This window comes from Sus scrofa, chromosome 13, assembly GCF_000003025.6.
Source record: "Sus scrofa isolate TJ Tabasco breed Duroc chromosome 13, Sscrofa11.1, whole genome shotgun sequence".
NCBI lineage: Eukaryota > Metazoa > Chordata > Mammalia > Artiodactyla > Suidae > Sus > Sus scrofa.
This window is the reverse complement of record NC_010455.5, coordinates 198,650,527-198,667,648: the sequence shown is the minus strand read 5'-3', so window position 1 is coordinate 198,667,648 and position 17,122 is coordinate 198,650,527. Positions and strand designations below refer to the sequence as shown.

Genomic DNA, 17,122 nt, shown 5'->3' with positions numbered 1-17,122 from the left:
CAATTTTCATCTTCTCAATGAAAGGCAAGGAGCTGCCAAAGAGAGGTTAGCTGGGAAGATTTCGGCTGGGAGACTGGGAGTAGGGAAGGGGTTCTGCTGAGGGTGTGCTCAGTCCTGCAAAGATTTAAGGATGCAGAACGTCTCACAGAGACATGATCGTCCACCTCTCTTCCCTTTTGGCGATAAGTGAATTCACAAGGCATGCTTTAAAAAAAATAAAAAGAAGAAGAAACACTTTAAATAGACATCAAACATTTAAGAAAGGAAGGTCAGGATCTAATTCTAATCACAAGAATTAAGGAAAAGGAGAGGAGAGGAAAGGCTGGTAGAAAGATAATCAGAGATGATAAACTGCTTGTAAAACTGTCAAACCCCATCCTCACGTGATGTAGCAAATTTGAAAGTATATTTCCTCTGATGATCCACCCAAGCCCCAATGGCTGTCTGTAAATGGAACAAATACCACCTTAGTTGATTTGCCTTCTTGTAAATACTTTGTGTGGTCCACCCCTGCCACTGCCCTAACTTTGGCCATTGTCATATCTCGAAAGGATCCTTCAACCACCCAGGCCCTGACCCCCATCTGCGATCCACTTATACATAAGAGCCATCGCTCCCTTCTCAAAAGGCTAGTCTGGGAGTTCCCGTTGTGGCTCAGCAGGTTAAGAACCTGACTAGTATCCATGAGGATGCGGGTCTGATCTCTGGTCTCGCTCAGTAGGTTAAGGATCTGGCGATGCCATGAGCTGTGGTGTAGGTCGCAGACATGGCTTTGATCTGGCATTGCTGTGGCTGTGGCATAGGCTGGCAGCTGCAGCTCTGATTCGACTCCTAGCCTGGGAACTTCCATGTGCATCAGGTGCAGCCCTAAAAAGTAAAAGACAAAACAAAACAAATTTAAAAGGGTAGTCTGATCAACTCACCAGCTCACCAGCTCACCAGCCTTCAATGTCTCCCCAGTGCTCTGAAGCTAAGGTATGACATTCTATAACATCTCAGAGGACAGGCAGCATGGTCAGCCCCCAGGTTCATCCCTCTGGCCTCATCTCTCCATGACTTTGAGCCTCACATTCTTTTGCCCATAATGAATTAATATCAGCTTCTCAAACTCCCCATGCTTTTCCTTTTCTCTAAGCTTTGGCTCCTTCCCCAACCTCCCTCATGTCCCCTGGTTTACACCTATTTTCCTCCAGGTCTGAAGGAAATTTTCCCAAACCCTGCAGTGATCCATTGAGACTTGTCAAGGTGTTTTCCTGATTGCCTCCATACCCTCCAGAAAAGTACCTGCTGCCTTGGTTTGTTCTAGATAGATAGGTCAATGATAAAGTCTGACAGCAGAGGCCACATCTATTCCACTCCACTCATTCCATTGACAAGTCTCAATGGATCACTGCAGGGTTTGGGAAAATTTCCTTCAGACCTGGAGGAAAATAGGTGTAAACCAGGGGACATGAGGGAGGTTGGGGAAGGAGCCAAAGCTTAGAGAAAAGGAAAAGCATGGGGAGTTTGAGAAGCTGATATTAATTCATTATGGGATTGAACTTGTGTCCCAGTGCTCCCAAGATGCCTCTGATCCCATTGTGCCACAGTACATAACACAATGCCTAGATGCTCAGAAATATTTGAAAAGCAAGTCAGAATTTCAAGTCCACATGCTCCAGTGCATAAATATGATAGTTAATTTCATGTGTCAACTTGGCTAGGCTATGGTGCACAGGTGTTTAATCAAACACCTGGCTAGCTGTGGGGAAGACGTTTTTAGATGTGATTAACATTTAAATCCGCAGACTCTGAGTGAAGCAGATTATCCTCCATCGTGTGAGTGAGCTCCAGTCAATCAGTGGAAGGTCTTCAGAGCCAAAACTGAGGTTCTCCAAAGAGGAAGGAGTTCTCTTCAAGACAAACATGGAGGAAGTTCCCATTGTGGTTCAGCAGTAATGAACCTGACTAGTATCCATGAGGACTCGGATTCAATCCCTGGCCTCGCTCAGTGGGTTAAGAATCCCTGAGTTGCTGTGTAGGTCACGGACGTGGCTCAGATCCTGCATTGCTATGGCTGTGGCATAGGCCGGTGGCTACAGCTCCAACTCAGCCCTTAGCCTGGGAACTTCCATGTGCTGCAGGTGCAGCCCTAAAGTGAATTTAAAAAAAAAGCAAAAACACTAAACTAAGCATGGAAACCTTGCCTGAGTTTTCAGGCTGCTGTCCTGTGGAATTAGGACTCGAGACAGCAACCTCCATGCTCACCTGAATTTCCAGTCTCCCAGCCTGCCCTATAGAGTCCAGACATGGTAGGTTCACAGTCACATAAGCTAATTTCTTAAAATAAATCTTTCTTCTGTTTTTCTAAAGAACTCTGTTTACTACAGCACAAAAAGTACATCTTCCATTTGTACTTTGCCTCTCCATTTGATCACTGGGTCAGAATGCTCATCTCCTCTAATTCAGTCCAATTCAGTAGTGCTTTCTTGTCCAGAGTCCCTCTCCAGGCTATGCTGGGCCCACACAGGGTGGGAAAGTGGGGCCTGGGTCTTTGATAATCTTCTCTCTCCTGGTTTGCATCTGCTGAGGTGGCCAGAACCCCACCTGGCTCTATGTCTCCACAGTCACACAGGTGGGAGGTCCCATCAGGCCTGGCTTCCTCTTCCTCAGTGGTGTCCATGTGCCTCTGGGGCCCACAGACATCATTGTGCTGAATCTAGAACTCGGGAGCTCAGAGACACCAGATACCTGTGTGCCTGGGGAACCAAAACTGTCCTTCAGCTCTGAGCTCCTCCTTCCTTCCCAGAGCTTTGTCCAGGGAAGAAGGCCCTACCCAAGATATAAACCTGAAGGGCTCTTGGAGTTCCCTGGTGGCTCAGCAGGTTAAGGATCTGGCTTGTCACTGCTGTGATGGGGGTTCGATCCCTGGCCCAGGAACTTCCACATGCCAGAGGTAAGTCCAAAAACAAACAAACAGACAAAAAACAGAAACGAAACAATCGAGGAGAGTGCAGTAGCTCTTTCTTGGCATACAACAGCATTAAGCCTCAGCACTGGAGCAGGGTCAATGAATAGCCCCCCAAAAATATACAGGCATGAGCTAACCCCCAGAATCTGTGGGTGTGACCTTATTGGGAAAAAGGATCTTTGCAGATGAAATGAAGTTAAGGGTCTCAAGATGAGATCGTCCTGGATTATCCAGGTAGGTCCTAAATCCAATGACAAGTGTCCTGAAAAGAGCTGGAAAAGGAAACGACCCAGATGAGGAGAAGGCCGTGGATGATGGAGGCATAGACTAGAGTGGTACCACCATGAGCCAAGGACACCTTGAGCTGCCAGAGGCTGAAGGAGGCAGGAAGGACCCTCCCCTAGAGCCATAAGAGGGAATATGGCCCTGAAACGCCTTGACTGCAGACTCCTGGCTTCCAGAAGTGGGAGGAGATTGCATTTCTGTCATCTTGAGCCCCTCCATCCATCTGTGGTGCTTTGTTAGAGCAATCACAGGAAACTCTCACCACGGATGGCCTTCCCTTTGAGGGGAAATTGTATAGTCAAGACGAAGGAGGTAATAGACTATTCTTACTCATCATCAATTTTTTTTTTTTTTTCTGATCTAATGTACGTGCCAGGAATCTTTTCCACTCCCCTGGGGGACTAAGCTCCTAGAACTGCAGACGTCAGTGAGAAACTAGCTGACTAAGCCTGGCCGGGTGGGGGCGAGTGAGGAGGCCAAACAATTCTACACTGGGAAATCACTTTAAGAAATCGCTTCTGAGAACTTTTAGGAACATAATTTTCTTTTTCTGTAATTGTCCTGAATTCTCCCTTAGAGGGTATGTACGCAGTCCAACAGACACATGGCTCAGGGATTATCCCAAATGCTACTTTCTTAAGCTGGAAACCAATCTACTGCCCACCCCTGGTTTTTTTCTTCATGAGCATACATCCTTCTTTCCTCGATGTTCCTCATGTGCAAATATGACTACCTGTGACCCAAAGCATCCCCACTAACCAGGAAATAACCTCTGAAAGGACAATTCTTTGACCCAGAGGTTGTTCCTGGTCATTATTTGTCCATATCTCCACCAACCCCCTTGACAGCCTTTTCCCAATAACAGAGAAACACTGCACCTCAAACATTTCCAAGGCTCTAAATGCTGTGCTCACCCAGGGGTCTTTCTACAGAATAAAATAATAAATTATGTATCACTGTCATTGCAAAGGGTTTTTTTTTTTTTTCAAAGCTTTCTCTTTTTTTTTTTTTCTTTTAAGGACACATCTGTGACTTATGGAAATTCCCAAGCTAGGGGTCAAATCAAAGCTATGGCTGCTGGCCTATGCCGTAGGCACAGCAGTGCAGGATCTGAGCTGCATCTACAACCTACACCATAGCTCACAGCAATGCCAGATCCTTAACCCACTGAGCAAGGCCGGGGATCCAACCCACATCCTCATGGATCCTAGTCAGGTTCCTTAAACGTTGAGCCACGAAGGGAACTCCACAGAGTGATTTTCATATAAACTTTGACTTTAAGCAGACCTCAGTCCAAATTCCAGCTTCGCCCTAATGTGTGACTTGTAGCTAATTATTTAAACTGTCAGTATCTCAATTTCTTTATCTGTGAAATGGAGATAATAACATCTAGCTTATAAGGCAGTGGTGAGGAGTAAAAGGGTTATAATATGAAAAGCAGTAAACACCAATATTTTTTCTCTTTATCATCTCCCATTTTTTTCTAAATGGATTCCTTACCAACCATGATGGACTATTACATAACCACTAAAAATAATTCTTCATAGGAGGAGTGTTTAATAATGTGGGGGACATTTGGGTTATGTCATGAAGTTGAAAGGGTTATTAAGCAGTATGCATGATATGAGCCCCATTTAGATAGAAAAACACACAGGAACTTATACAAAGTCTTGCATTAAAAATTATAGAGGCATTCCCGTTGTGGCTCAGCAGTAACAAACCCAGCTCGTATCCATGAGGATTCTGGTTCGATCCCTGGCCTCAGTCAGTGGGTTAAGGAAAGAGTGCTGCTGTAGCTGTGGTGTAGACTGTCAACTACAGCTCTGATTTGACCCCTAGCCTGGGAACTTTCATATGTCACAGCTGTGGCCCTAAAAAGAACAGAAAAAGTATAGAAAAATAGACTTAGAAGGATCCATACTGAAATTTTAATAGCAGTTATCTCTAAGGTGGTAGTTTATGAGTAATAAATATTTTCTTTCCATAGTTTTCAAATGTTCTATATAGTACACATAAGGGCAGAAAAAAAAATTAAATGTGCCCTTGGATAAGTTACTATGCCTGTTTGCATACTGACAAATTGGGGAGAATAAGAATGTCTTAAGATCAAAAGAGAAAATACCTATAAAATTGCTAGAAATTTTAATGTAAGAAATCAGTTTCCATTGCTAACATATTATGGCTGAGTTATGGGTAATTGGTGTTGGGCTGAAAGGAAAGTTTTAGCACAAAGTAACTTTCAGTTGCTCCAGACGTGTTCTTTGCTGTGTACTTATAAGGAGACATTTAGTGTGATTATTAAAGCAGTCAGGGCTGGCACTGTGGGCATGAGACCTATATGGTTATACAGGTCCCCCCTCAGAAGGACCTCATTCTTGGTTTAACGCTCTTGAAATTCTGCTGCCACTATCTTGAAAGTCTTCATAAATTTGAACCAAGGGGCCCATGATTTCACTTTTCACTGGTCCTTGCAACTTATATAGCCTGCCCTAAATATAATTGACTGTGTGTGTGTGTGTATGAGAGAGACCTTGTGTACATTTCAAAAGTTGAGTATTCTGTGGTATGATTGAAAGTGGATGGAGGGAAGGAAGTTTCTTTGGCTAAACCTGGAAAAAGGTACAGGTGAAGTGAGGCAATTAGAACCTACTTGCTGGGAACTGACCAAGTGGCAGCTGGTGGGCTTTCTGAATTATATCATCTGCTGGCAAACGAAACCAGTTAACTGAACCCTTATTAAGGGCTTCTCTCCTCTCAGTTCATATTAAACATTCGAGAATTTGTTCATACTTCAGATAAAATTCTAAGCGAAATGGAAAAGACCCTCTAAAAATAGAAAATGCTCATTCTGGAGTTCCTGCTGTGACACAATTGGATTGGTGGCATTTCTGTAGGGCCAGGATGGAGGTTCGATCCCTCCCCCTGGTATAGTGGGAGGGAGGGAGGAAGGAAGAAAGGGAAAGAGAGAAAGGGATAGAAGGAAAGAGAGAAAGAGAAAAAGAAAGAAAGAAGAAAGAAAAAATGCTCATTCTAAAATAAATCGGTTGACCCTGCCCATGAAGAAAAATATATTACCTAAAAAGACACCAAAGTTATATTGTCTGAGGAATCCATTCCTGCCACAGATATCCTTAACATGATCTATTTATCTGGTGATAAATGCATCTAGGGATTTGTATAAAAATTGGCTGGCTGCCCCTGGTTTTGCTCACCAGGATGCTCCCTGAAGGCTGAGGTCATTGGAGTGGACAATGAAGGATGAGAGATAGTGGTTGGCTGTGACCACTTCATCTCAGCCAGTGTGATTGGCTATTTTGAAACTATACTTAGCATACCACCTCAGATGATGTCATCTTAACTCTCTGGGAGGAAGTCTGTTGCCACCAGTTTCTGAATTCACCAGTTCCTGTCTTAGGGAAGTGAGAGATTTCACATCAAGTAATTGAAGAGCTAAACATTTGAAATCAGGGCTGCCACCCCAAGCATTATTCAAACCACCTCTTTATGGGCCAGTCTCCTTCTCACACCTTCTTTTATAAGTATCACAGATACACGTTAATCATCGTGGTTAATTTTTAATTATGGAAAGATGGCATGGAAAACCTGTAGTTTTCTTTTTCAAACTGCCCCAGAATTCCAGAAGCAACCTTAAGTATCTTCAAGAATGCACTGTGCTCTTGGAGATTTACACTTGCTTACATTTACAAATTGGGCACCTCCAAAGTTCATGGCTAAACATGGGGATTTACAAAAATAAAAGGAAGGTCTATTGGGTAATTCAGTGATCCCTTTTGCCCCTTGCTCCTTAGGGAAAAGATGTCTGTGTCCATATCAGACAGAGAAATTTTAGAATTTTTATCCGGCTTTCATACTTACGAATGCCAATTTCATGGCCCTGGCATAGCACAGAGATAAAATCTTTGCCTGTCTTAGTGAGTTCATCCAGCCTAAACTAAGGAAGGGTTTTGCTCACTTCTGGTGATCTCTCTGCTTTATGGTCTGCAGTACAGACCCGTTAAGAAGCATGAGGGTTAAGACCTTCGGTGGGTAAGACAGAGGCCTTTCCAAAGGAACGTTGGTTTGGTAAAACAAAGATCTGAGTTCCTCAGCTGGCCAAGGAACCCCATCCAAAGAAAGAAGCAGGCATCTGCTTCCTGTATTTTTCTCACTAGCAGGTCAACTCAGCTTCCTTACCTAATCTCCCTTGCCTGTCTTTGCCTGACCATGACGAGCTTATAATAGAAATCGTTTTGTCTGTGTGTAGTGGAAAACACCAGTTTTTAAACAGGATGTTGGAGATCAGGACGACTGACCCAGAACACAGGCCAGGGCAGACTTGAAAGCAGGAGAGTTTCATTCACAAAGGTTTCCTGGGACCAGCTCTTTCTCAGCCTAAACAGAGTCACGCACAGGCTGGCCCCACTGCTCCCACACTGCTCCCAGAGAGGAGGCGATGCTTTGAACATTCTGCCGGGCTGCAGCCTCCGTGGATGGCAGCCACGAGCACGACTGGGAGTAATTACCAGCCGAAGAGCGTGTTCCTTTGCGAAGCCAGCCCTGCTGCCAGTACTACCCTTGAAGAGCGGGAGGAAAGGAGCACAGGCTGTCCCAGGCCTCCTTGTTTTCTTTCCCTTCAGTGGGACAGTTTCAACTGATTTTGATTACCCTGGCGCCAAATAAATGAAAACATTTCATAGACATATAATCATCCATCACTGTGAAGAAAGGAAAAATGTTTCATGTTCAGTATGTTTATAAATACACTTAATGAGAAAAGGACAGTGCCGTCTTGCCTCCACGACTTCGCTGCTGCTGTTGGCCAGATCGGCCAGCTCGCCACCGCCCCTGCCCAGAGCCCCCACTGCCCTGCCGGCAGGCAGTCATCCTGACAGCACGGTGGCGCTCCAAGGAAGGCAAGAGAAGGACCTGGTCCTCCAAAGCCACCTCCTAAACTCTAGCCCCTCTGCCGAGACCGGAGAGGGACAGCAAGCCAGGAAAAGGTAAGTGGCTTGTGCGTTAAGAAGGCAAAAGGCGGAGTTTCCATTGTGACTCCGTGGTAACAGACCCGACTGCTCTCCATGAGGACTTGGGTTTGATCCCTGGCCTCACTCAGTGGGTTAAGGATCCCGCGTGGCCATGAGCTGTGGTGTCGGTCACAGACACGGCTCCAATCTGGCGTTGCTGTGGCTGTAGCGTAGGCTGGCAGCTGCAGCTCCAATCTGATTAGACCCCTGGGAACCTCCAGTGGGTGCAGCCCTAAAAAGACCAAAAAAGAAAAAAAAAGAAAAGAAAAAGAAAAAGAAGGCAAGAGTCAGCCTTTTCCCCCCTAATTGGCTTGAGGCAGCCCCAGTGAATGAAGCAGCTCCATTTCCAAAGAAGTAATGATTCTAAGTGCAGAATTAGCACAGCCCTTGCCTTGGGTTAAATGAATGGCAGGTTGCACTTGGTGTGTATGGGAAACATCAATGCCAAGAAGAGGGGGAAAAGCACGTTGTGGGTTTGCACGTCCCATTGGTTTACGTTACAACGTGGAATGCCGGTTAAGACAGTTTGGGATTTAGGACTTAAACAGGCGGTGTTAAATCTTTTGGAGAACGCTGGCGCGACCTATTCTAACCTCTCTCTGATGCTGGCAAAGTCCTTTTATTTGGGGTCCCACATGCTCGGGCACCATAAAAGCCCATGGAAGCTCTCAGAGGCGCCAGGTGCTGACTAAGAGTTCTACAAGTACAGAAGAACCACGTGGGCTGTCCCCAGCACATAGGAAAGGCCTTTGGGTCCTGTCTCCCGCAATGTCATTTCTTGCAATGTGTTAAATATTTGCATTCACACTTGGCTCATTAACAGGGCCAGATCCCCAGGGCATGTAAGAGACTCCCTATGAATCATTTATGCAAAATGCATCTCTATTTTAATCACATGGGGGAAGAGGGCTCTCTGAGGGGAAATCCATCCTTTCAAATCCAATTCAATCGGCCAGGCCCTCTGTATCTCTATCTTGGATTTTGGATTTTGCCTCCACGCATGCAGAGGGCTGACCGTCATCATTGGACCAGGCCATTTCATGAGGGATTTGAGCACCCGTAGATTCTGGAGTCCGTGGGGGCTCCTGGAACCAGTCCTCTGCGGACACCGAGGGATAACTGTACTCCAAAGCACACTGTTTTCAGTCTGACCAGGGACGATTTTTCACTTCCGCATGAGCCGTAAAAATCATCCCAGGCAGCAGTAAAGAGGGAAGGCCCATCAGGCTCTGACATCACAAAATCCTCAAGAGGGGAATGGCCTCTTTCTTTCAGAGCTTGTGAAGCCATCAAGCAGAAACCAGTGGAGAAGTTGGCTGTTCCGTCTGCCGTGCTCCTTTGCTATGGAAGCCACCCAGGGCAGGACTAAGTGCCCGCACATCCAGAAGGTGAGGGTTGTAGGGGCAGGTGTAAAACTTTTCTGCATTCCAGGTGGGCCCTGCGACACCTTGTACACCAGGCAGGACTTTGCCTGATTCTCAGGCAGCATCAGATCCTGGTCTGGAGGAAAGTGAGAAAATTGCTGCTTATAGGGATTTACACATTCTCTGTGGCTGTGATTCAGAATCCATCCATCGCTAAAATTGTAGGAAGGCTTCCCAGCCTCAAACAAACTAATGGCAGCGATGGTTTACACGTGCCTTAAGATTTCTAATTTGTGAAGCAATTCCGCGTGCATTGTTCTACTGGATTCTCCTAACATTCCTGAGGAGATGAAAAACTGTGATTAAGGACATGACAGGACAAGATATGACCTATTCATGATCTAGCATCTATGGAAAGGGCAAAGACCTTGAACCAGAGACTCCATCCTTTCCCTTCTTCTCACTTCGTGACACCATTCTGGTTCATATTTATTTACTTACTCTAAGTGCGATAGATTGATTTTCAAATTGGCCACAATTCTTCCCTCCTCCTTGTGTATCCATCCTCTATCATGTGACTTTGAAGCTCTTCCCATCGAGAGAGTCAGTCTATTTCCCGACCCCCTGAATGGTGTCTGGCCCGGTCACTTGCTTGGCCAATAGAATGTAGTGGAGTTGACAGTTTGTCAGTTCCAAGCCTAGACCTTCAGGGGCTGTGTGTGTTTCTGCTGGCTCTCTGTCGCTTCTAGTTCCATGAGAACCTGCCCAGGCTGGCGTCCTGGAGGATGGGAAACCGCCTGGAAGACAGGCCGGCTCTCCCAGCTGCGGCTCTCCTAGACCAGCCAACCCCCAACCAGTAAGAGAGCCCAGCCAGGATCTGCAGAGCTGCCCACCCACTCTGCAGCTGAGGGAAGACATGTGAGTGGGCCCAGCTGATTCACAGACCCAAGAACAGTAATCAATGCTCATTGTTAAATGCACTTAGCATTGGGGATGTTTTTAATTCGGCATGATTGTGGCAATGGATAACGGACAACTAGTCAACCAAAGAGCGATAGGCCCCTCCCCTTTTCTAAGTTCTAAGGGCTCCATAGCAATGATTCAGGCAGGCCCTTTGCGTTCCACATATAACTCTCAGGGAGATAAGGCGTGGGCATTGATAGCTATAACCTCAGGCAGTACGCAATAGTCACTGCATGAGTGGTTAAAAAGTACGCATGGAACTTGGGGTTAACAGATGCAGGCCATTGCCTTTGGAATGGATAAGCAATGAGATCCTGCTGTGTAGCACTGGGAACTGTATCTAGTCACTTACGATGGAGGATGTTAATGTGAGAAAAAAGAATGTATATATGTATGTGTAACTGGGTCACCATGCTGTATAGTAGAAAATTGACAGAACACTGTAAACCAGCTATAATGGAAAAAAATTTTTTAAAATACGTATGGTACTTGGAGAAAGAAAGGATTTCCTGGTCATTTTGAATTACTTCACGGACAATCTACTTCTTGTGTGTGTTGGTGTGTTTGCCATTTTTGGGGCTGCTCCCATGGCATATGGAGGTTGCCAGGCTAGGGGTCCAATCAGAGCTGTAGCTGCCGGCCTACACCAAAGCCATAGCAACGCAGGATCCGAGCCACATCTGCGGCCTACACCACAGCTCACGGCAAAACCGGATCCTTAACCCACTGAGCAAGGCCAGGGATCGAACCCACAACCTCATGGATCCTAGTTGGATTCGTTAACCACTGAGCCACGACGGGAACTCCTCTACTTAACTTCTAAATCACCCCCTTCCCTTGTTGAACAGGATCTAAAATGACCTCAATGCATCCTACGTTTTACAAAGACATGGGCAAACGCAGGCCTAGGCATGGTCCACTTACATTATCCTCCAAAAATGCTCTTCAAATCTCTGAAGGGAAAGTGTGACCCCTTTGTCATATAATTGAACATCCTATAAATAATGCATATGGTAGAGACAAGAAAGACCATAAAACTGGGGAACTACCTCCCACGAACCCTCTTAATTGAGTGAAAATATTTCTACTAACATCAGGCAATTAACCCTGTGAAATCTGAATTCCTGTTGAGACAAATCTCCTCTTTCTTAATCTTAGCTGATTCTCGGATTAAGAATAAAGTCAGAGTCAGGGTAAAGGTGTGAAATACTCTGTGGACTGCTTTGTAGTGATTTGTGTAGAATGTGGAGCCAGACTACCTAGTTTGCAACCCTGCCCCGCCCCCCACCTTCTATCTGTGTGGTCTTGGAGATTACAGAGTTTCTCCATGCCTCAGTTTTCTCATCTGTTAAATGGGGATAAATACATGGTTGTGAGGGTTAAATGAGTGTAAAGCACTTAGCAGGGGGGTCAATCAATGACAATTGCTAGTATAATTAACTCCATGAATTCCACTGTTGATCAAATCAGGTGTCACATGTTACACATCATGATGTGTCAGAAGCCTATCAAGTGTTTTCCTATTATTTATTTTTAATTTTTTTATAAAGGAAGAGGCTTTTTTAAGTTGTCAAAGGTTATTTCATTGACAACTAAAATAAATAAGATCCTTCTTTTCCTGTTCTGTTCATGTGTAAAGAAAACTTTCCAAGTGAAAAAATGGTCACTGGAAGAAGAAAAACCACTTCTCATTATTATGATTTTTTTAATCTTTTTAGTCTAGCTCCTTACTCTGGTTGAGATGCAAAACCCCATTTGTCCATATTTACATAAAAAAGTTAGGTTTACTGGTTGCAGAGTTTATACCAATGAAAAGATTTTAGAACCTATTCGAAGCAGAGTGATTTGGCAATTAATAAGATATGTGATATATGCAGGATCCTGGAAAAAGTAAAAATGTGCTCAAATGTAAGGAATTTTACTCTTCTACTCCTGGACACCAGTGTTTATAATATTCAAGTGCAAATGGATGATAAGGAAAAAAAAGTGCAAGACTGATCCGGTTATCCGGAAAGTCCTTGTCAGACAGTGATGTAAATCAGAAATGTGTTTACAGTGTCCATCACCTGGATGTTTTTGGGGGAAAGAAAATAGTAGGAAAAATATATACATTCTCCTCCAAAAATGTAAAAATCTTGAGGGTGTCAAAATCTTGAGGTTTTTTGATTACTCTAGATATCAGCCCAGAAAAGTTACTGAGATATAAGCAGCCAATAAGAGGTAACTAACAGTATTGAGGTAGCAGAGGGGACATTGGGGGAGAGAGTATTTTAATTAAAGGCAAGTGTTTATCTTAGAAACCTAAGGAGGGAAAGATGTGATTTAAGCTGTAGCCCTTAAAAAGTTTACTAGCTAGGACAACCACTAGGTTCATACAAACTTATAAAATACTATAACCAGGGGCCAAAGCCTGAAGTTGAGAACTGGAGGTAAAAGTCACTGTGTTACTTTACATGGCATATAGTAAACTTCTAGAATTCTACATGTCTTAAAGGCTTTCTGCTCTTTTGATAAGCACCCCAAGGACAGGAGCCCTGACTTAATACATTTCTGAACTAACTGCCTACCTGCTTCCTCCAGCAATCAGCCCAGAAAGCAGCATAGGCTGGGTGTTATCCAAAGGTCTGCTAAGGGAATAAGTGAAAAAAATGTTGCACTTAGACCAACGCATGAGTGATGGAGCCATAATAATTTAGGAAAGAGACAAGAGTTGTTTTGGATGCAGCCCTTTCTTTTTAGTACATGAAACTTCTACTTTTTCTACCAACTGGTGAAATCAACCAGTTTAAAAAAAAAAAAAAGTAACAGTTGATATCAGAGAAGTCAAGAGTTAGGTGGATATTGGTTGAAGCCAATAAATCAGTGCAGATGGGCTAGATTATGGCCACAAACTACCCAGATCTCAATGGTTTACAACCACAGAAATGAGTTCTTCCCCACATTGCTTGCCAGCTACACATTGGCTGAGATTCTGATCCCTCTCTGCTGAATAAGCACCCCTAGCAAAGATGCTGCCAGGCTCAGGGCAAAAGGAACAATGAAGGGTGAGACATAGGATGGTGAAGCTCAGAGGAGCACAGAGAATGTTCTGGACAAGAATCCAGTCTAACCACCCAACAGGGTCATTCTCATTTCCAGTTCTGTGACAGTAAACATGCTTTCTACGTTCCAAAAGACGGCTCATATCGTTGACGCCATTCTGATGATTTTAAAAGAATTCCTTAAAGGGAGAGATACTTTTACTGTATAGCACAGAGAATTATACTCAATATCTTGTAATAAACCTATCCTGGCAAAGAAACTGAAGTGTGTGTGTGTGTGTGTGTGTGTGTGTGTGTGTGTGTGTGTGTATACACACATGTATAACTGAATCATTTTGCTGTGCGCTGAAACTAACACAACATTGTAAATTAATTATATGACAATTTTAAAAAATGAAAAAAGAAATGCTTTGGACACTTCAGGACCAACCGAGAATGTGGCAGGTAAAAACAATTTCTTAAGCCATTTGCTATCTGTGGGAGGGGGTGTAAGCCTAAAAGCCTCTCTGCCCAGTCTTTCCCTAATAGGTTTTCCCTTTCTCCATAATGTTTGTAAAAAGTCCCACAGGTAGCAATACAACATTACCTCCAAATAAGGGCTGATAAGTACCTCTTATTTAGCATGTGCCAAGAATTTTTCTAAGTGCTTCAGGGGCATTAACTAATTTAATACAACAACCCTATGAGCTGAGAAATATATTATTGTCACCTCACAATGGCCCTACGAGGGGGAGAAATGGTACTATCCCCATTTTTCAGTTGAGAAAGCCAAGTCACAGGTGAACTCAACTTGCTTGCCCAAGGACAGCTAGCAAGTGGCTGAGCTGGGATGCAAACTCACACAGCATACCCCCAGAGTTCACCTCTATTCTAGACTGCCTTGCTCCAGAACTCATTGTCTATTCTGCTGGCTACAACGGTGCCTGATACACAGACTGTGCTGAATAAAAGCTTGTTGAATAAATATGTTCAGTCCCTAAGTTGTGCGATGGGTCCCTCTCCATTCTCCCCCTCCACGTCATACTGTCCCTTTGGGATTTTCTGTCAAAGCCATACCTGGAGAAAAAAGAGAGAGAGAAATCTATTTTTCCTTTTAAAAATTTCTCAATAAAGTGTTTTATAGATGATGCATAAGTTTAGTCAAGGCCTCTTCTCCTTTATTAAATGGTTTTCTCAGCACCATGCATGTTCCGTACTGGTTGTTGTTTCTAAATAAATCAGGAGAGAATCTTCCTTCATGCCCCATCTTCGGCAGCACTGAATCCACCATCCCAGGACCAAAGTGGGAGGGAGGGCCACTCAGATGTGGAGCCTGGCCACTGCAAGGGGCTGCAGGGAGCTGCCCGCACCAGGAGGAAGGTCAGGAGCCAGAAGTAGCCTCATCCTTGGGTGTTTGGTTACTTGAGCGTTTGCCGCCTGCCTGTGGTGGTTGGTAATTGCTGGGTTCATTGTGTGCCTTTGGTCTCTCAGGTGTATTTCCTAAACCAACATAAAAGGAAAATGATAAGGGCAAGCGCATGGAGGTGTTTATGTTTTCAGCTCCAGCCAATTGCTTGAGACCAAAAACAAAAGTTAGTGCAGATGGAAGGGTGCGAGATTATGACGCTGACAACAATGGAAACCCAACCCTCTCCTTGTAGAACGTGTCCAGCTCCCAGCTGTCGTGCCCCTCCATCTAGTATAGCTGCCACCCAGCAATTAGCACGCCCGGGTTCTCCTTTGGAAAAGGATCGGGGAACAATGCCACGGCGAGTCCTCCTGGACCAGAAAGCAGGTGAGTCCAGCATGGAAAACACAGGTAAATGATCCCTTTGGCCATTGTTTCATTGCTGTCAGACAAACCACTAGCAAGCTGAGCCTGGTCTTACACACACCTCCTGGGCCTTGAAAGGGATGCAAAAAAGGAGGAGAAACAGAGGAGAAACAAAAATCCACGGCAGCGTGCCGAGATTGAAGTCCCCTGGCATATTCTATTATCTTCTCCTGTATACTTAAATTGACTCCCAAGCTCCCTGCTCCTTAGGTGGTATGTGTATAGATCTCACTTCTTGGCCGTCGGTGAGGACTGCTAGGTAAAATACGGGACACCCAGTTAAATGTGAATATTGCTTAAACGGTGAATAATTCTTTCCTGTATGTCCCCTCCAATACTTGGGATGTAGTCAATCAATCCTTACTCATTTTTTCCTCTAAAATTCAAAGATAACAATGCATCCTTTTTTTGTTTTGTCTTGCTGCATCTGGCAAACCTATCCTCACTGCCTCACAGAAGTGTCGAGATAAACTTGAAAGTAAGTGATGAGCCAAAAATATGTTGCTCCAATAAGGTTAGGACTGACTGGATGTACAGTGAAACCACTTAATTGTTCCTAAAAGAAAGAATGAACTAGAGTTCATTTACTCATCGGATGAGGGATATGAATAGTGATGGAAAGCTTGGAGTTAAAAGGTGTGTATTTCAATAGGTGAAGGGTTCTGAATCTGAAAGAACCCATCACCACCTTATCCTGTCCTTAATAATCAGGTCCTGGGTAGCCCAGGGACAGCACAGCATGGAGTCATTATTCTATCTCTTCTTGTCAGTTTCCATTGGCATCTCTGAAAAGGGTGCCCCTGGAGGCACACCAATCTGAAAAGCATAAAACAATTGAATCAGCATGTTGTCATGGGCTCATCTGATTGATCTGGGAGCTAGAAGGCTAGGAGGCTGTTGGTGAACACTTGAGTAAATCCAAGGAAAAGATAGGGATTGTGTAGGATTAATCACAAGTGGCTATATATTTATAGTTTAGGCATCAAACAAGATAATCTCTGCAGAGTAAGGCACTGCAGCGAAAAGATTAATCATGGACTTATCATAAAATCAGTTATCTCTAGGTCTGCCCTGTGTGTGGTCTACTAACTATAGGAATCGGGAACATGGAAAGATAACATTTGGGCTTGCTCACACATTGATGGCAAGTCATAAAGTGAAATCAGTATCCTGGAGTCAAATGTGTGTGTGTGTGTGTGTGTGTGTGTGAGTATGAGTTTTTGAAGCAAAATGTATTACAAGCTAATATATTCTGGAAAAAAATCTTAAATTTCATTTTTCTCATTTTAAGATAAAACTCCAGATTCTTCTATAAGCAAGGAAAAAGGATAGACTGCCACATAAAGTGCAACCAAAGTCAGAAAATTTCTGAAGAGTCTTTTTTTCTGGATGGTCTTCTGATGTCTTCCAATTATCATAGAAATAATCAAGATTTAGTAAATGATTATCAAGTAATAAGCAATTATTAATTGTGTCATGCATGAGTTCAAGGAAACTTATTGGGAGCCTCAAGCCATAAAATATACTACACTGACCTACAGGTAAGTAGGCAGCACCTACACAGGCAGCCCTCAGTGATATTGCGGGTTTAGTTCCAGACCACCGCAATAAATCAAATGTTGCAATAAATCAAATGTCGCAATAAAGGTGGTCACATGAAATTTTTAGTTTCCCAGCGTACA

The 17,122-nt window shown here is 44.0% G+C and overlaps 1 long non-coding RNA gene across 1 annotated transcript; it reads left to right on the top strand.

Moving 5' to 3' along the window:
- On the top strand, nt 8,038-15,835 carry LOC106508030. Its single transcript, XR_001304557.2, has 3 exons — nt 8,038-8,235; nt 9,535-9,647; nt 15,268-15,835. It is a non-coding gene; the product is annotated as an uncharacterized LOC106508030 (long non-coding RNA).